The sequence below is a fragment of the Pan troglodytes genome, chromosome X, assembly GCF_028858775.2.
Source record: "Pan troglodytes isolate AG18354 chromosome X, NHGRI_mPanTro3-v2.0_pri, whole genome shotgun sequence".
NCBI lineage: Eukaryota > Metazoa > Chordata > Mammalia > Primates > Hominidae > Pan > Pan troglodytes.
Window position 1 is genome coordinate 12,040,615 of NC_072421.2, and position 20,833 is coordinate 12,061,447.

Here is a 20,833-nt window from a genome sequence, read left to right on the forward strand (position 1 = left end):
AGCAGGCATTTGCACACAAGAATCTCTCTGTGTGACTGGTCCCCTGGGCTTTGTCCAAGGGCAGAAAGCTCACTTAGTTATTAAGATAAATAGCAAAGGGAAGCCAAACAGAAGCTAAACGAATTCTACAATTTTTCTCAGTCTTGCAAAGTTGTGGAAAGTCAAGTTTTCCAAATCTACTCCTCACTAGTATATGCTGAAAGACTGACTTAGAGGCATCTTTACATGGGCATTTATTAAAAGCATTTATTAAAGGCATTTATTAAAAGCCCCTATTCAAAATAAGGAAACACTAGTGTAGATTTGGAAAACCCAGAAATAATTAGCTACACTTTGTCAACTCAGAACTTAGAAGTGGTCAAGCTAAAATTTGATTTGGGATTTATTACATTTATTTTCTGCAGTTTTATGTGGAATTAGCTCTCTCTCTCTATATATATATACATAATATATATATGCTATATATATACATAATATATATATGCTATATATATACATAATATATATAGTATATATATAGCACATATATACTATATATATACATAATATATATATATATAGTATATATATAGCATATATATATAGTATATATATAGCATATATATATATAAAATTCTTAGGAATGTTCCTAAATACTCCCTTCTCCAGAATGTTAAAGATCTTCTGGCTTGTCCAGCTTCAGCATGTACCTGCCCTGGCCTCCAACGGGGACCCTTGCAAAACTTGTACTTGAGATTTTTGAGCACTTGAAACAGGTACAAATCTGGTTATAGTGTTTAAGGATGGTGGATGGGAGAGGAAAGAAGACATTGTAAGCAATATTTCTGGGTATTAAATATTTAGTTGTTTCCAAGAAGTTCAAGTAAATGACTTGTTTTAAAATTACTTCTGGTTGTACCAATAGTATTCTCTTGACTCTTCTAAAACTAAGCCACACATGAGTTACATGATATATCCCCAGCCCTCTGAAGGTATATTGTTGCTCAGCAAGGTTCGTAAAAAAGCCTATCAATCCACTTGCTTTTGTTTTGTTTAGTATTTCCAAAAGAAGAGTAAGCAAAGTAGCATGCAAACATACATGTCAACTCTCAGTCTTGGTAATGATAACATTTTAAGATGCATTAATAATGTATCTTCCTGAGAAATCTCTTGTGGTTTTGCACTTCAGCTGTTTTCTCATCTTCTTTCCTTGGCTTTGTCTCATGCTGTCCCAGAAACCAAAAAAAGCTGTTTCTTTTTTGAGATGGAGTCTCGCTCTGTTGCCCAGGCTGGAGTGCAGTGGCACGATCTCGGCTCACTGCAAGCTCCACCTCCCGGGTTCATGCCATTCTCCTGCCTTAGCTTCCCGAGTAGCTGGGACTATAGGCTCCTGCCACCACGCACGGCTAATTTTTTTTTTTTTTTTTGTATTTTTAGTAGAGACAGGGTTTCACCGTGTTAGTCGGGATGGTCTCGATCTCCTGACCTCATGACACGCCCGCCTCGGCCTCCCAAAGTGCTGGGATTACAGGCGGGAGCCAGGGCACCCGGCCAAAAGCTGTTTCTTAAAGGATCATTTCAAACATTAGTGGGTTTGCATGGAACCTTCCACGATGAAGCTCCTTTTCTATAAAATCACACTCTAAAATATAAGCTCTAAAATACTTTCCTTGAAGCATTCAGAGTAAAGAAAAAGAGAAAGGACACCTAATTTTAAGCCCCTTAAATAAAACTGAGGGTGCCTTTGTTAAAGAAAATAATTACCTGAATAAAAGAGATTTCTTTTTTCTTAAGGAAGGTTTCCAACAATCTGGCACTTGAATTCATTGGAGTATTTTGTATAGTAAGTTTCCATATGGAGTTGTACTGGCAAGAATCAAGGAGTGTGGTTTTCAGGTCTTGGAGGTGATTAGGTTTATATCATTTCATTTACTGATTGGACAGCCAGTCTAGCTCTGCCTCATGTGAGTGACAACCAGAAGTCCTGCTTGAAAATCCGTAATTCCCACTTCCATATGAAACAAATGGTTCAACAAGGGAATTTAAGAGGTTCTTGGTGTGCACTGGGCATTCTAGATAGCATTTGGGATGAGACGGATCTCATGTCATAGGACATGTATGGTGTAAAATATTTGTTATTCAGTATATACACCTCAATCCAGTTTGGTTTCATAATTGGAAGCACTGCAGACTATGAACCAATATTGAACTACCTGGGAATAGGAGCTGTTTGGCTTTATAACAAAACATATTTTTTTCAAGCACAACTTGGGGAGATGCCAGATCTTTATTATAAACATGGAAACCAACACTTAATTGCTCTTGAGTTTTCCTGGACTCTATTTCCTTATTATCCAATGGGTAGATTCCAATATATCTACTTGACATTGGAGAGAAAACATGTTCTCCAAGGCAGTGGAAGAAATTCCTATATTTACTAAATGGAAATTCCTCTATTTGCTTTCCAGGCCTCTTTTGAAAATAACCACAGGAAGAAATGGGATATACTCTTACTGAATCCAAACTCTAAAGTACTTTTGCAGATTTTGCAGAGTGAAGACAAAAGAAGAAATGGTGACCTTCTTTTTGCAATAATGGTTAGGATGACATAAACATAGACTCTTTGGTGACATCTTTGTCATTCTACAAAGCATTATGAGAGGCAGAATAGTTACTGATACTAGTTCCTACCACTTATGAGGCAACCATTAAAACTGCAGTAGCTGGATCTTGCCACAGTTGTGTAATTGCAGCCAAGGACTTCATTACTTCAGTAGCACTGGGACAAAACTGAAATATTTACCTTTATAGACATACCAATAATATTAAACCTTGCAAACGGGAAAAAATAAAAAGGAGTCTGTAAGTCCCTATGGTCAATAAATCAAGACTTAGCCAATTCATGATATTTTGATGTTCACATGGTAAGTGAAATTATTTTCCTCTTTTCCATCTACCCCCACTATCCGTGGCTTCTCTCCAATTGTAGTTTTCATCTCCTTTTCAAGGTGAGTGATTTTAGGAGGCACAGTGTTCGATTGAAATAAGATGACATGAGACTAGATTCTTCTACCTCAATCACTTGGTACCTGGTACCTATGGCAGGTCACTTAAAATCTTTTGATCTATTTTCTCACTTCTATAATGGAGATGATAATACTTGCTCTGGGAAAATCAGATGGCATAATGTATGTGAAAGTGTTTTAAAATTTCTAACCTGTTGTTATAATCTGCAGATGATATAACTTCCTGCATAGATAACTCAAGAGACTCCACAGATAAATTATTAGAATTAACAAGAGTTCAGTAAGGTGGCTGCAATAATTTCAATATACAAAAGCAAAGTGCATTTCTATAGACTTTCAGCCAGCAGTTGTAAACTGTAATATTAAAAACTGTGCCATTTATAATTGCAAAATAATATATAATATACCATACAAAATCAAAATATGCAATATTTTATGTAGAAAATTACACATTTTAACTATCGTAAGCCACTAAAGAAGCCTGAAGTAAAATGAGAGAAATAACATGTTCATGAATATGAAGACAAAATATCAATAATGATGTTAATTCTTCCCCATTTTTTACAGATTTTTTACAATTTCAATCAAAATCCAAACTAATTATTTTCCTTTGAAGTTGCTAAGGAAAGGGTCAAAGTGTCCAAGATTTTCTTCGAGGAAAACAAAAAACAGGTAGAGAGACCTGCCCTGCCCAATGTCATTAAGAGAATGTGACAAGGGTGAAAGAACAGACAAAGGAAACTTTGAAATGGGACAGAATTTAGCTACAGATCCAGATCATATTGGTGAAATTTTGATATATGACAGACCTGGCCTCATAGAATAAAGAACTTCAATTACCCAACTTAACCAGTGGCAAGGGGTGGAGGTGGGGCAAGCCCACTGATGCCTCCTTGGGCCCAGCAGAAGACAACCCTTCTCTGCATACCACAGTACGTGAGAGAACTCCTTGAAAATGGAAACAACATGAAACCTCCATTACAAAAGACAATCCTAGCAATTTTCTAATGTGTTCAACATAATTAATTCAGAAAAGAATAATTACAATGTTCACTAATCAGTGAATCTATTCTATTCCAAATATTACAAAATAGAAAACGTGTCTTGCCTTGAAAAAATGAAATATATAGTGAGTATTCAATAGGCAATATATTTCTACACACTCATAGGTTTTGCCCCTAATATTATTTTTATCCTTAAAAGAGGGCTGGTCTACTTAGAGGAACACAGTGCTTAGGTCTGAGGCTCAATCAAACATGCAGGACATAACAGAGATTTTGTACTATCCTGTTAATACTGCTATCAATAGAGCGAAGCATAGCATTTGGTAGTCACAGCTGGAACCCTGTGCATATCCCCTAGATCCACCATGGAGGTCCCCAAAAACTGTGATAGGTCTGAAATTTTACTCTACTTTCAAGCGAATGAGTCATTCTGCCAGTTTCATGGATGCTGTTAGAAGACATGAGACACCTGAGTCCAAGATCAAGGACAATATATTATTCACAGCAATAGTAATAGCCAGAGCATCACCATTTGCTCCAGTCCCTCCAAGCCCCAGTCCCTACAAGGTGACTTATGGGAGTCAGGTGACACCTGCTCACATAATGGACTGCATTACAGGACATCATCTCTGAGCTTAGAGAACCTAAATCTTTTGTGATGGATGGTAAGTTTGCCTAACCTTTGTCCCTAAGGAAGACATTGTCTTCCTTAGGGACAGAAAACAAACCTGCCCTTTCTCTCTAGAGGGAGACATGACCTCTATCTCTCTTGAGACTGTTCACTAAACAAATATTTTTGAAAAGATATTCCAAAAGTGTGAGTGCCTCTGTTCACAAGATGTTAGAAATGCCAGCGACACATGGAGAACTGCCTTTCAATAGAGGTCAGCTGCAGACAGCTCCCCTAAATTCAAACTGTTCCAGGGCGATCTCCGGCAATGGAAGTCTACTAGGTCACCTGCACTGGTCAGGCTGGAAGTGCAGGGGAGGTAAGGGCCCAGAAAAGGTTACAGATGATGGCATAATACCCCTGCATCATCACCCCTCACTGGGACATTTCTGAATTGTGTTCTACACAGGCCCTCAGCTGCATTGAGCCCCACTTTCCCACAGCAGTAACCAACTCATTAACATAGCTTCTATTAGCTTTCCTCCTTTCCTTGTCTTCCTTACTTTCTCACTGTGTTCCTGCAGTTACCTCCCAAATAAACTACCTGAACTCAATTCCTGGTCCCAGGGTCTAGTTCTGGAAAATCCATACCAAGATAGATAGAGCAAAGAAATAAACCCACATCAGTTAGTGTCCATAACTGACATCTTTACTTTGTGATGTGTAGACACAGCCTAAAAAACGGAAGGAAGTCATACTTTAAAGATCTTTCCTGTATTAAGATGGTCCCTGATTCAGAGTTATATGATGGTCCAAATCTTCATTATTCTGCAGTCTTAGCTGTATTAAAGCAAGATAATCCTAAATTTGATGCAGCTGAACCTCCTGCCATAGATTCAATAGATTTACTGAAGACTTTAGTAAGGCTGCGGGCCAGGGAATGAGCTCATCCTTCAAAAATATGCCTCGGCCTCTTGCCACTCCAGTACTTTCAAAAGCAGCAGGGCAGGAATAAGGAATTGGCTTGGCATAAGCCAGTGGATCTAAAATCCAGTGCATGTAAACACACAAATTGCTTGTGGGTTACTAGAGCTGGGCAACAATGTCTGACTCGTCACATCCACCCTAGGGTTCCTCCAAGCTCCTCCATATGGTATACTACAGCCAAAAAGAGTATGTCTTGGAGTAGCACCAACTAAACTGTGTATATTCTGACAAGCTACATCTCTCCAAGATTTATTTTCTTCATTTATCAAAAGGTAGTGATAGTATCTACATCTCATGGTTTTGTTTTAAGAGTTATATGTGATAATATAAATAAAGCTTAGGCCACAGGTTCCAATTTCTTTTATTTAGCATGTATTTCCTGAGCGCTGATCATGTGCTAGGCATTGTTCTAAGAGCCTGGGGTACATCAGCAAACAAAACAGGCAGAGATTTCTGTCCTCATGGAGCTTACATTCTAATAAGGAGAGATACGCAATAAAAAGTAAATATAATATACAAGTAAATTATTTAGGATGTTAATGGTGATAAATTCTAAGGAGAAGTAAAAACTATAGCAGGGTAGGGAAACATCAGGAAAGAGGGGGTGGGATGGGGTGGGGTGAGGAAGCTTGCAGTATTAGATAATGTGGTCAGGGTAGGCTTCAATCAGAGTTTGAGATTAGAGAAAATATTCAAAGAAGAGGAGGGAGTTGGAGTACTTATATCTGGGGGAAGAGTGCTCCAGGAAAAGACATAAATATATTTTAATGAACATTAACTTCTACTAGCCATCTTTATAGTGGCTTTTTAATTGAACTGAACAATATTGACAATAACAATAAAAAACATGGTAAACATTTATTTAGTGCTCATGATGTGCCAAGAACTACTTAGGTTTCTCATCTATCAACTACATCGATTCTCATAGGAATTCTTCGAGATATGACTATCTTTGAGAGAAGCACTATCTTATTTTTGAGATAAAACTGAAGCAGGCAGAAATTAGTAAATTGCTTAAGGTCACACAGCAAGAAAGTAGGGAAAGGAAGATCCAAACAACACATTCTGACTCAAGTATTGAGTGCCAAACCACTGTACCATACTGCCTTTATTTAATTAAAAGGACAGTTAAAGGGGGCTGGAAAGGCTACCTGGTGGGATTTGGGGTTGTAGAGAAATATCTGGACTATCAAGGGGCATCAGATATATTTTTGGGGTGATGGAAATGTTTAGCTATTGTTTTGTGGTGGTCGTTTCACAACAATTATCAAAATTCATCCATTTGTACACTTGAAATGGATGCAGTTTATTAAACTATTGCTCAATAAAATGAACTTTGAAAAGGGGTTCTGGAAAGATTAGCTTGCATATACTGAAATCACCAGTTTCATTCACCCCAATTACCCTACAGAACATCTGTCTTTAATTACTCAAGTTTCTAATTCATGGGCCAAGTGTGAGTCCTGTATTTTGTCTTAACTCCCTTACTTTTCCTTGAGGTGTGACTTACATGGTCTATTTAATATGTGACCATTCACAGACTTCAGCCCTAGGTTGTGCATTTAATAGTGAGTAGCCAATGAATTAGTGTTAAAAAAAAAAGTGTTATAGTTGATCCTTGTTCACTGCTTTTGATAGGCAGAATTCCAAGATGGCCTGCAAGATTCCCATCCCCTGGTATATACACCTGGTATAACCCCTTCCCATGTGAGTGTAGGCAGGACCTGGGAATATGATGGAACAGTCTGCCCCTTGATTAGGTTACCTTCTGTGGCAAAGGTGATGGGATGTTGCTCCTATGATTATATTACAGTGTGTAAGACTCCATAGTAGCCTACAGGAGAGAGATGCTCCTGCTGGCCTTTGAGAAGTAAGTTGCCAGATTGTGAGAGGGCCTGTGAGATGGTCACATGGCAAGGAACTTCAAGGGGACTCTAGGAGCACAGTGCAACCCCTGACTGACAGCTGGCAAGAAAAGGGTATCTTATTTCTGCAATGGTAAGAAGCTAGATTTTGCCATCAACATGAGCTTGGAAGAGGATCCTGAGCTGAAGATGAGACAGCAGCCCTGGCTGATACGTTCACTTAGGGTCATAGGACCCTTGTATGACCCTGTATGATCCTGAGTGCAGGATCCAGTTAGGTGTTCCTGGCCTCCTGACCCACAGAAACTGTGGGATAATGTATGTGTGCTATTTTAAGCCACTAGGTGGTACTCTCTTATGCAGCCAAAACAATTGAATATACTGCTCCTTAAAAAGATCCAGTCATTCATTTAACATTTATTGAGATCCTGCTGTGTGTACCACTCCAGAGTAGCTTCCTCAGGCTGGAATTTTCCACCGTACTTCCCTTGGTTGGACCTAATTATATTTAAGTGCCTCCTCCTGCATTGTTTGTGCAGTTTACCACAGTCCTAGGAGCTAGACTACCTGGGTTCAAATCCCAGTTCTACTGTTTACTAGCTGTGTGACTATGGGTAGATTATTACTTCTGTGTGCCTGTTTCCTCATTTGTAAAGTGAGAATAATAATGGTGTCTACTCCACTCAAATGAGCTTATTTATTAGTCAGGTAAGGTTATGCTGGGGTAACAAATTAACCATGGAGCCTCACTGGCTTAATGCAATGGAAACATACTTTTCAGTGATGCTATGGGTTTTCGGGGGCTCTACTTCTTGTAGTTACTAATGGACTCCAGCTGAGCGAGGGTCCTCCAAACTGAGATGCCACCATCTTAACAGATTGCTTAGACAGAGCTGGAGGGTCATTTACTTTCTTGGCCAGAAAGTAATACATGCTACTTCCATTCACAGTCCATGCTGCAAAACCAGTCAAGTGATCTCACCTAACTCAAGCTGGTTGGGAAGAGACAAACAAAGAAGGAGCCCACCCTGTGGAAATCTTTTCATATACAGAGAAGAGCCAGTATACAGGCTGTGGGGAAGGAATTACTGACATGTTCACGAAAGAGTAAGAAGCTCAGTGTGACAGTTGTGTGGTGACTAAGGACAAGAGTTATAGAAGAAATCATTGGAGAGATAGGGAGGGGCAAGATCACACAGAGTGAGCAAAAGCAAGAGAGTGAGAGAGACAGAAAGTGCTGTCTGGGTCACCTCTTAGACTCGTAGCCACACAAAGGGGGGAGCTATTTGTGTTTGTCACTTCTATCCCCCAAGTGCCTAACACACTTGCTGGACACTCAGTAGAACCTCAGACACTTTGTTTACTGAATGAATACATGAATGAGGTGGTGGGGTTGACATACTTGTCTCTCTGAATTTCATTCCCCGGGCCTCTCTCCAAGGTACGGACTGCTTCTTGACCATCACAACGAAGCTTTGGAAACATATTTCAGGGATGATGAAGCAAACATTATCTTGTGTACAAGACAGTTCAGCAGAACATTATCAAGGAAACCACATTCCTATCTTGTAGGCTAAGGATGGAGCTGAAAGATGTGACTGGACTTTAGACTTCCTGCAGGCAGCAACTCTTCCCCACTGCAGCCTCTGCTGGCTGAGAAACAGGGGCCTCTCTCAAGAAGAAACATATCAGATCTGACCAGAGACTGGCCAGAAAGAACACCCTGCAGACTGCCTGAAGCCCAGGGCTAGGAGGGAGGCTGAAGGAGGGACAATAGCATCTCTGGAAGTCAAAATATTTTCTTTTACCCAGCTGCCAACTTGCAGAGAAGGAAATTAAAGCAAGGCTGCTTTCCTAATTTAGAGCAAGGATATTTTCCATATTTTTGTAGAAATATTTTATTTATGAGACACAAAAGGAACCAGGGGATACAGATAGTAAGAGTGTCTACTGGCCTTTTAATGCATGGTAGGCTGCACATTTCCTTCTTGTGCTTTAGAAATAGGTTCAATAAAAGAAAGTCCAACTTGTAAAATCACACACATCTAATTCTCTTTGAGATTTAAGGCCACAAGTTGTGACCTGAGCTGAGTCACAACTGGGTCGAAGGGAACTGCCTCATCTCTTCTCCACCCACGACAATGCCCTCTCCATCAAAAAATATCTAACTGTGTTTGTCCCAGATTAACAGCAAGCCTTGGGATGATGTGGGAAAGCGACCTTTGCATTGTTTGTACAGTGTAGTAATGGCGTCCTTGTGTTTCCTCCATCCCAACTGTCTGAAAACACTTTCCAAATTTATTTCAGCTGTGGTTAAGGAATAACAGAATAGAAACATAGCAGCGATTTTGTAGTTTAATGACTCAATCAAGAAAGAAAACATTACCATCGTGCTGTGTTTGACAATTCACTCCAAATCGATTAATTTGATTTTTATGATGAGATTTGGGATAACATTCTGATTCTCCAAATCTTAGAAAGCAGCCATTTCATCCCTCAAATCCAATATAAAGGCTTTACCTGCATGGGATTCAAATTTATAATGTTGTGTGGTAAGGATTCTATGATGCATTTGCTTTCAACTTTTAAACTCAAATACCTATGGTGACACCATCAAAGCTAAAAAGTGTGAGCAAAAACTGGACCTCTGCCAGCACTTCGCTAGACTGTCACAGGCGTTTCCACTAACTGCATGGCTAACTGAAATGGCTTTTAAAAGGTAGTGGCGAGACCCTTGAAAGTACTTGAGTGTATTCTTGTATCTCTCCTCTTGCAGTCTGCCCCATGGCTGAGAAATGCAGTCTGTCCCAGCCAGAAATCTGGGTATCCATCTTTTTACTTTATGATTCCTTTTAGGTGTCTCCCATTAGCATTGGTGGATTTCTCTCTTTCTGCATCCAGTACAGAACTGCAGGATCCACAGATCGCCTGAGCAGGGTGGAAGGTGGTGTTGGAGGAGTAGGGAGACCTCACTATACAGTGAAGTTACGTAACGTGCAAATATATCTACCTTGAATTCAACTATGGGTGTTCTGGAAAAGGTGTGGGTGGGGCGTGTGGAGAGGGAGGATGGAGGGAAAAATGGAAGAATGCCTATGAAAAAACATAATTCAACTATTGTGGTTTTCTGTTGTTGTTGTTGTTCTTTCATTTGTTTGTTTGTTGATACAGGGTCTCACTCTGTCACCCAGGCTGGAGTGCAGTGGCACGATCATGGCTCACTGTAGCCTCAAACTTCTGGGCTCAAGTGATCCTCCTGCCTCAGCCTTCCAAGTAGCTGGGACTACAGGCACTAACCACCATACCTGGCTAACTTTTTGATTTTTTGTAGAGATGGGGTCTCATTATCTTACCCAGGCTGGTGTCATGAACTCCTGGACTCAAGAAATCCCTTTGCCTTGGCCTCTCAAAGTGCTGGGATTACAGGTGTGAGCCACTGAACCCAGCCTGTAATTCAAATATTTGATTACATGCTACATTGCACTCATGAGTGTGTCCCCCTGGGAGTGCACATAACTTTGAAAATGTGATTCCATTAAAGTCATCACAACTGCCTGTTCAGTTGGTGTCTGTCTTTGCGTGCTTCCCACAGACAGCACCTCACTAAGCTAAACTATGAACTGCATTTAGTGTTCGAAGTCATACATTCTTTAAATACAACATGGCCTTCAATTATAAGTCAACTGCTTCGTAGTTGGCTGCCATAGCAACAGCCATCTTAAACCATGAAATGCCCTTCAGAAGAAAGACATGTGCTAGGAAGATGGAGGAGGGAGCTTGAAGAAACCTGGGTCCCAGGTAAATGTGAAGTCACTATTCCAGTCTCATCTAAATCAGAAAATAATAACTTCCTATCTTTTTCAGCTATGGTTACTTTGAGTTTTTGGATAGATGCGGCTAAACCTCATCCTCATCTACACATTGTTTAAATGCAAAATGAATTCCACCTTGAGATATAATATAAGAAGCATGCCCTCTTTGTGGCTGAATATAAACCACAGTGGAACTTTCTCCAAAAAAGGAATATTTACAAAGCTATTCCCTTACCTCCAGGTAAGCAGAAATTATTTACTATTTTATTTTAAAAGAAATCACTGCATTCAATACAATGTATCTTGCTGAGCTTTTCTTGATCGGCATTTTAAGCTCATGTGATTAATTTTTCTGACTTTCTGAAGCACATAGACATGAAAACTGAAACTAAGTCACAGATAAACAAGGAGTACACACAAGGATGTATCAAAAGGCAAAGAAAAAAGTATCCTAACACTCAAACAAATATTCATAAACTGTAATTACAGGGGAAAAGGCACAGGATGTTCCTGCCTGTTTATAAAGATTAACAAACCTTGGCCAAACCCTTCTTCTTTTCCTTATCTCCAGTAATTGCCAAGCAAGTTCAACTGCAAAGCTAAAGAATGTGCCAATCTCTTCTTTCAAGACTTTATTCCGCTTTGTTTTCACTGCTCATTTTCTTCAATACGTCATCACAAGTTCCTTAGACCTACCTTTAGATAAAACGCTTCTGTTTCCTTAACTATAATGAGCTTCATGTAAGGAGCAACATCAACATTTATGAAAAATTTGTCTTCCATTTCTTCTACCAAGTTAAATACCTGGCCCTAAAGTAATCTGGGTGGCCATCTGGTCTGGCCATGTCATTCTTCAGATGCTACAAAGAGACATAGTAAGTGAGCTGGCTTCCCCATCTATCCACGGCAAAGTCAGAACCGGCTTCCAAGCCTAGAACAATCTTCTGACTGCACCACCTTCATCCCTCACGGCTCATCTGTTATCTTTCAGCTTTCTTAATCTTGTTTGCCAGGTCGCCACGCATCACTCATTACTCACTGATCTTCGGGTCTATGATCCTTATAACTGCCCATGCCATTACATACTTTATAAATCAGATACTCTCACTGTCCCTTCCCTTTTCTACAGAACTTACTTGTCTACCTTTTTATCCCTTTAAATAAAAGAATAATGATACCCAATTATTGAGCCCGTTGTTACTGTGTTAACATGGGCTTTGCGTGCAACTCTAATTTTGCCCTCTCAATACTTGTATGAAGCAAAAACCACAGGAGATAAGGAAACTTAGGCTCAGAGAAGATAAGTAACTTGCTAAAGTTCCCAAGACACTCTCATTTTATGCTTCAACCTTCTCTGTAGAGTAGCACTGTCCAATAGAAATGTGATACAAGCCATATATGTAGTTTAAAATGTTCTGGTAGTCAGATAAAAAATGTAAAAATAAGTAGTTGAAACTGACTTTTTAACTATATATTTCATTTAACCCAAATATCCCAAATCATATTTCAACATGGAATTGATGTAAATAAATAATTATTAATAAGATATTTTACATTGTTACAGCACATCTCAATTTGGACAGTGGATTTTCATTAGAAATACTTGATCTGGACTTAGACTTCATAAAATATATGATTGCAAGAATAGATTCACATACCCAAGTTGTTCCAAACGTACTTAAAACTTTTCCAAAAACTGAACACAGCATCACTTTTTTAAAAGTTTAAATTTCACTTCATTGCAAATTATATTAAATTAAAATGAATTCATCAGTCACATGAGCCACATGTCAGGTGCTCAAAAGCCACATGGTAGTCAGTGGCTACCATGTTGGATAGCACAGTTCTAAATCTATGAATGCATCCTTCCAGACAAACTCAACTATATTTTCCTACCTGAACTCATGCAGATGAGTATGTCTCCTCCTCCTCCTCCTCTTCCTCCTCCTCCTCCTCTTCCTCTTCCTCTTCCTCCTCCTCCATGAGAACAGTTAACCCTGCCCATCTTCTGAGACCCAGTTCAGATGTCTTTTCCTACACAGAGACTTTCCTGATCCACTCAAAAGGAAGTAAACTTCTCCTTTGAACTTGCAGAGCACTTTTTCTGGGCCTCTTGAATGTCAATGATCATATTTCTCTTTGTAGAGTACACATTTCCTTTCACTCCTGACTCCTGTACTACCATCTTTGGAAACCCATAAAGGCTTACCTCAAAACAATGTAAAAAGTAGCTCCTAAAAATATTTTGTGCATGAATCACTCAAAATGATTTGTGAGGGAAATATTAAAATGACACAAGTCTAAGCCTTTGAAATAAACTATTTACTCTCCACAAACAAAACCAGAAGAGGACAACTTCGGTAAAAAATTATAACCTCTTTGGTATCCTTATATAGGTTGAGAAAGAATATGAAAAAAGAAAACTATTACCATACCTCACTTGTTTTAAATTTTATAATAGATACATTGGTTTCACAAATCCAGGGGCCTTTTTGTTTCTCTCTATAGACACAAAGTCTTGTTCTGTCACCCAGGCTGGAGTGCAGTGGCACAATTATAGCTCATTGTAACCCCAAACTCCTGGACTCAAGCTGTCCTCCCACCTCAGCCTCCTGAGTAGCTGGGACTACGGGCACATACCACCACACCAGGCTAATTTTTTGTTTCTTGTAGAGACGAGGTCTCTCTATGTTGCCCACACTGATCTTGAACCCCTGGCCTCAAGCAATCCTCCTGCCACAACCTCCCCCAGTTCTGATATTACAGGCATGAGCCACCACACCCAAACACAAGGGGCATTTTTAAAGTACATGTCTATATATGTTTCTTACAGTAAGGCAGAATGAATACCCACACCAGCCTTCCACAGAAAACAACTAGGGATGTTGGACAATGTATTTTAAAGCTCTATTTAAAATATGCATGAGTGGACAAAAAAGTAAAGAACACTTATGTCTCAAAATAATCAGGAAGAACATTGCAGCCCTATAGCCAGTGCTTGCCTTGAAGTCATTTGTTGAATGTGGTGAATCTAAATTCTGTTTTCCTGACCTCACAGGATTCAGTGGACAAAATGCAAATTCTAGGCTTGCCCATGGTAACAAGTTGAATGGGACAGTCCTTCCCATAAAGCTGGGACTCAGCCAGGCATGGTGGCTCATGCCTCTAACCTCAACACTTTGGGAGGCCTAGGCGGGAGGATTGCTTGATCCCAGGAGTTCGAGACCAGCCTGGGCAACATGATGAGACCCCATTTCTACGAAATATTTAAAAATTAGCTGGATGTGGTAGCACTCACCACAATCATGGCTCACTGCACTCCAGCCTGAGCAACAGAGCAAGACCCTGTCTCAAAACAAACAAACAAAAAAAACACTCTGGGTCTCTAAAAAGGATGTATCTTTATGGTAAGGGAGAACAGCCCTCTCTCAACCAAAGGCAGGAAAATTTCCTACCTTAAACTTTGCAAGTGAAAACAACTCTTAACACAAATCACAGTAGAATGGATATGTTATGGTATATACATAGAATGAAATGCCACAAAGCAACAAGGAGCAATGGACTACAGATGAATGCAACACTGAGGCTGAAACTCACAAATATAACGATAAGCAAAGAATCAGACACAAAAGGGTACACTGTAGATATCCATTTATATAAAGTACAAAAATGGCCAAAGCTGGTGAGACACAGTGGCTCATGCCTGTAATCCAAGCAATTTGGGAAGCCAAGATGGGTGAATCGCTTGAGCCCAGGAATTTGAGACCAGCCTGGCCAACATGGCAAAACCCCATCTCTACTAAAAATACAAAAATTCGCCAGGCTTGGTAGCATGCACCTGTAGTTCCAGCTACTCAGGAGGCTGAGGCAGGAGAATCACTTGAGCCCGAGAGGCAGAGGTTGCAGTGAGCTAAGATTGTGCCACTGCACTCCAGCCTGGGCAACAGAACAAGACTCTGTCTTATATAAATAAATAAATAAATAAATAAATAAATAAATAAATAAATAAATGGCCAAAGCTAACTGATGGTGGTAGAGGTCAGAATATTAGCAACCTTTGGAGATGGTGGGTTGGAGATCATGATTGGGCACAAAGGAGGTTTGTAGGATTCCAATGATGTTCTATTTCTTGATCAGGGTGCTAGTTATATGACTGTTATTTCTTGGTGCAAATTCATGAAGCTGTACATTTATAATTTGTATACTTTTGTGTGTATACATTTCAATATAATAAGAAATGAAACAAAAATGAAACTCAACGAACAGTTTCAAAGGTAGATTAAGCATAGCTGAATCAGTAACCTGGATGATACATTTGAAGAAATTATGCTGAATGCAGCTCAGCCCCTGCCCCTTCATTTCACAGTAATCTTTCTAAAGCCTTCTGCCTTCTCTCTTTCATCGGCTTTTTCTCTTCCACCTCTGTTCCTTAAATCCTGGTACCTTCTAGTGTTCTAGCCATCACGTCCTTCTTTTCTTAACCACAAATTTTATTTTGAATCTACTCAATAGTTAATGAAAAGTAATATTTTTAAAATGTAAAGAACATTTATCTGAGATGGACATTGTTGGCAAAAATATTAATCAAGTGGTATCTGTTTAGTAGCAGAAGTACTTAAAATATCTGAAATGACTTCTAGAAAACATTTTCTAATCTGTTTTTTGCTTTCCAGTTTGAGAAAATTTCTTCCAACAAAGTCCGAAACACAGAATTGATGCTAAGTGGCAATTTCTAAATGACAAAAAGGGAAAGCCACAAAAATGTAGTTATGTCAAGGTACTATGCAATGAATGTTTGTATCCCTTCGAAGTGGATATATTGAAGGCCTAATACCTAATGTGACAGTATTTGAAGGTGGAACCTTTGAGAAGTAATTAGGTATGAGGGTGGAGCCTTCATGAATGGAATTCATGTCTTATAAAGACACTAATGTAGAAGAAACATGAGAGAGATGATCATGATGATATGAGTGAAGGCAGGCATCTGCAAATCAGGAAGAAGGTCCTTAGTAGACACAGAATCTGCCAGCACCCTGATCTTGGACTTCCCAGCCTCCAGAACTGTGAGAAATAAATGTTTACTGTTCAAACCACCCAGACTATGGCATTTGTTAGAGCAGCCTGAACTGGCTAAGACACAACAAAAATTAAGTCTTTTAGAATATGATAATGCTTTTTAAGAAACTATGTCAGAATTCTAGGAAGATAATCTGCACATAAATCAGGCCTTTCTTAGAAAACAAATGTGATGATGTTATTAAAAATAAATGATTCAAAGCAATCTTTAAGGCAATTCTATTTCTAATTCTAGAAACTTAATTAGTTACTTTTCTATTTTGCTCTTTGAACTGACTTATTCCGTACTGTTTTAAACAAATTTGATTTTTTAAAAACACAAGTACCATACTATACTCAAATGTGTGCATACCTACATAGATATGTGCATGCATATATGCCCATAGAATGCTGACATAGTCTCCTGAGGAGTCTTTTACTTGAAATCTCTTGCAGACGTCTAACAACTCTAATCCACTAAAATACAGCCCAAAACTATAAGTGACAATTACCTCTTTGCACCCCAGGAACTAAGGTCCAACCTGGGACCTCTTTGCAACCCAGGAACTAAGGTCCAAGGTCCAAGGGTGGGAGGATGTAAAGTATTAGATTTTCACGCTAATTGCACACAATGCCTACATACAAGGAAGGGAATAATAGCAGAAGAAAAGCCTATCCCAATGTCATTCTCATAGGTCACCTGTCCATTTGCTCTCAGTGGGAGTTAATTCCCAGAAACTAGGGGGGCACACTTGTGAGTCAAAAGAGGCAGGAGAGAGAGGTGGGTACATCTGTTCTATCTAATGGGATTCGGTTCCATAGTGGAGCCAGTGCCCATGTTGCCTAAACAGGAGGAAGCAGCCTCAGATCCAGGATACCTTTTTTTCACCATGATGGATAGAACATCAGTGCAGAAGGGATGCAGAAGGGAAGATGGGCCTAACTGGAATTATGTAGCACATATGGTGTGTATGTTGTAAGTTGTAGGTATGTTGCTATCTGGCTAGCACAGTTAACCAAATACTGTAAGTGGACATTGTACCCTCAAATTTCAAGATACAATGTTGTTGAACATTGATAAATAAATGATGAAGCTAAACCAATTTCCAGCAATGTATTTCCCAGATACTTTCAAAATGTCAGTTTACCAAGACCTCTCGTATTTCATTTCCTCACAGGTCCTTTTGGTATTTCATCAGAAATGACTGGCTGATGGGTTCCCTTGTGAAAGTGCCCCATTTGGACAAGTTAAATGAGTAAACCTGGTTAAAAAAATATATTCACCAAGAGCCTCTGGGCATAGGTACAGTTTCCAAGAGCCCAAGCATTCTTGGCTACTTGTAAGTATTATTGGAAGGCACTCAAAACAAACACTCCATTTGCCTGATCTTCAGCAAAGAAAATATCAGCCTGTGTGAGCTAATGTGGATGTTATTTTAGAATTAGCTTCACTGCCATTTCAGGGTAGCTAATACTATTGTCCTCAACTCAAAGCCTTTTGAACTTAGATTTAGAAGGCAGGCAAGCTGCAAAGCTTGTGACTTTGAGTGTTCTAGAAAAACTCAAATATGAGTAGATTTAGCTTGGTCGTGCAGGACACTTTCCCTTAACTTACTGAGGTATTTGTATCATGGAAGAAGTTGAAAGATTACTTTCAACTGTAGGAACAGCAGGGGTAGCTTCACAGGCATGAAACCAGGCAGTGGCTCAGGGCTTCACAGTACAAAGGGCTCTGTGCTGAGTTAAATGCTCTGCTGCTGCCATCTTGAAATTCTTAATATTTCTTGAACAAGGGGCTCTGCATTCTCATTTTGCACTGGGCCTTGCAAACCTGGAAACAGCAATGTGGCTTTACTTCTACCTCCTTCCTAGACAACTTTCCTTCTTGTTTGCATACACAGGTTTCTCTATTCATATTAAATATAAAATGTATCTTTTAGTAGCTGAGTCTCTGAAAGGTTTGGCCCACCACAAGGATAAAAAACAGGATGAGAGAACAGTAAAGTAAAATGATAACATTAGAAGAAATGGAAACTGGGTACAGGGTATACAGGAATTATCTGTACAATCTTTGCAACTTTTCTGTAAATCTAAAATTATTCTAAAATATAAAGACCAGCTCATCATCAATTTAAAAAGAATGTAGTAATTATAAAGAGACAATTGTAAAATAACCAGAAACAACAACAGTAACAAAAGCCTCTCACACTTGAAAGTTAAAAATAAAAAAGAAACAACAGTATTCTTCTTAAAAAATCACTTGATCAAAGAAAATTAAAAATGAAAATTGTAAACTTGGAAATATATTACTATTATTTTCATAACCATTAAAGGATTTAATTAGAATTGTTTAAATATAGCAAAAAATATGTTTAAAATTCAACAGTCTACTTTTGGACCACAACAACAGGAAAAATGAAAATCCCTTTATTCAGAAATGTGCATTAATGATATGTGTATGTGTTTGTGTATGTGAATAAATTATAAAATTTTGCTAAATGATACTAAAGAAGACTGAAGTAAATGAATCATATCCTATTGCTGGATGGAAATAATTAATTTCATAAAAATATCAGACTTGTCTAAAGTAATACATTTTTAAAATTCTTTCTGTAATCTGAAAAAGATAATGAAAAATCTCTGTACCCCTGGGGGATGCAGGGAATCATCCTGGGGGGAAGGACAATGTAATAGTCTGATCCTGAGACCCAGGGATACAGGGCCTACCTCAAACTGAGGCTGAACCAGGTCAGCAATGGCTTAATTCACTTAAAAACATGTCCCCAGGCTCAAAAAGCTAGGAAAGGACAGATCCAGGGCTTGAGACCATTCATTCAGTCATTATCGCATTCATTAATCCATCAATTATTTTTTGATCACCAACTCTGACCAGGGCATTGTTCTGGGGGAGAGACAGAGCAACGAACAAGACACATACCAGTTTGCTTTCCTGCTTTCTTGGGATATACATTCAAAAGGGTTAAGCACAGATTTGAGAATACAAAAGCAATAAATAAATAGGTTTCTCCACCTTGGCACTATTGACACTGGGGGAAGAATGATTCCCTGGTGTGAGGGTGGTTCTGTGCATTGTAGGATGTTAGCAGCATCCCTGGTCTCCGCCCACTAGATGCCAGTAGCACCCTCCACCCCAGTTGTAAGAACAAAAAAATCTCCAGATCGCCAAATTTGCCCTGGGGAGACAAAATCCCTCCATGTTAAGAACCACTGACATAAATGAATTCAATAATTTCACATAGTGGTAAGCAATATGAAGAAAATAAAATTGGATGATGGATAGAGATGGAGAGGCACCACTTTAGACTGGAGGGTCACAGAAGGTTGTTTCAAGGGGAGAAGGCCAAGAATCAGGCATTGACATATGAGGGCAGAGAGTTCTAGGCAGTGGGAACAGCGGGTGAAAAGTTCCTGAGGTGGTAAGGAGCTTGGTGTGTTAAAGGAACATAAAGAAAACAGAGTGACTGAGGTGTGATGACACAGAATGAGTGAGCAGGGGCCAGATCATACAGCAACTTAGGGTTTATGCTTGAAAAGATGATTCAGTTGCTCTTTGGAGAACAATTTGAGGTAGCCTGAATAGAAGGGGAAATTGGTAGTCTAGGAGAAAGACTGCGGGAGCAGAAATAGGGTTTTAGTGAAGGAAATGGGAGTCACTGAACAGATCTGTCACATGGTGATGTGGAGGTAAGAGGCCTTGCTAATAGACTGGACATGGACAACAAGTTCCCCTTCTCCTTTAGGTGTCTGCCAAGATGGGTCCCATTGTCTATATTCTGCTGGAGATCCACCCCTGCCTCCAACTAGGCCAGATTTGCTGCATTCCTGTTTGGGCTCAATCTCTAATTCTTGGCCCCACTCTGTACCCTCATCTTCTAATAGGTCACCCCTGACCGCTGCCCTAGTCAGCTCCATGGCCAGAAACCTCATTTTCCCTTAGCCTCCCTACCATTTTCTCACATCCGGTTTCCCTCCAAACATTGCCAGCACTTGAAGTCTCTCGGGAGCTAAAGCTGAACATTCTGTTTCTATGAATATAGCAACCCAAGAATTATCTTCATCATGAATTCCAGAGAAGAGCCTAGGGGGTTTCTCAGAGTCATCTTATGAACAAAAGACATGGTACATACAGGGGTCAAAAATGCAAGAAAGAGGAATGTACAGTACAACATAGTAACCCCAAAAGGGATATTTAAACAGTGATTGAAATCACGGGTTGAATTGTGTCTCCCAAAAAGATATGGTCAAGTCCTAACCCCATGTTACCTGTGCATGTGACCTTATTTAGAAATGGGATCTTCGCAGATGTAATTAGTTAAGATGGTCACATTGGATTCAGGAGGGCCCTAAATTTGTAAGGGTGTCCTTACAGAAAGAGGAGGGGACACATACAGACACAAGCACACACAGGAAAGAAGTCCATGTGACAATGGAGGCAGAGACTGGAGTCATGTAACTGCATGCTAAGGAACATCAA

General features: G+C 39.4%; 1 protein-coding gene across 2 annotated transcripts in view; it reads right to left on the reverse strand.

Moving 5' to 3' along the window:
- Window positions 1-20,833, reverse strand: part of ARHGAP6 (Rho GTPase activating protein 6) — a 524,611-nt gene that overhangs the window by 314,184 nt on the left and 189,594 nt on the right. The gene's annotated exons all lie outside the window — the stretch shown is intronic.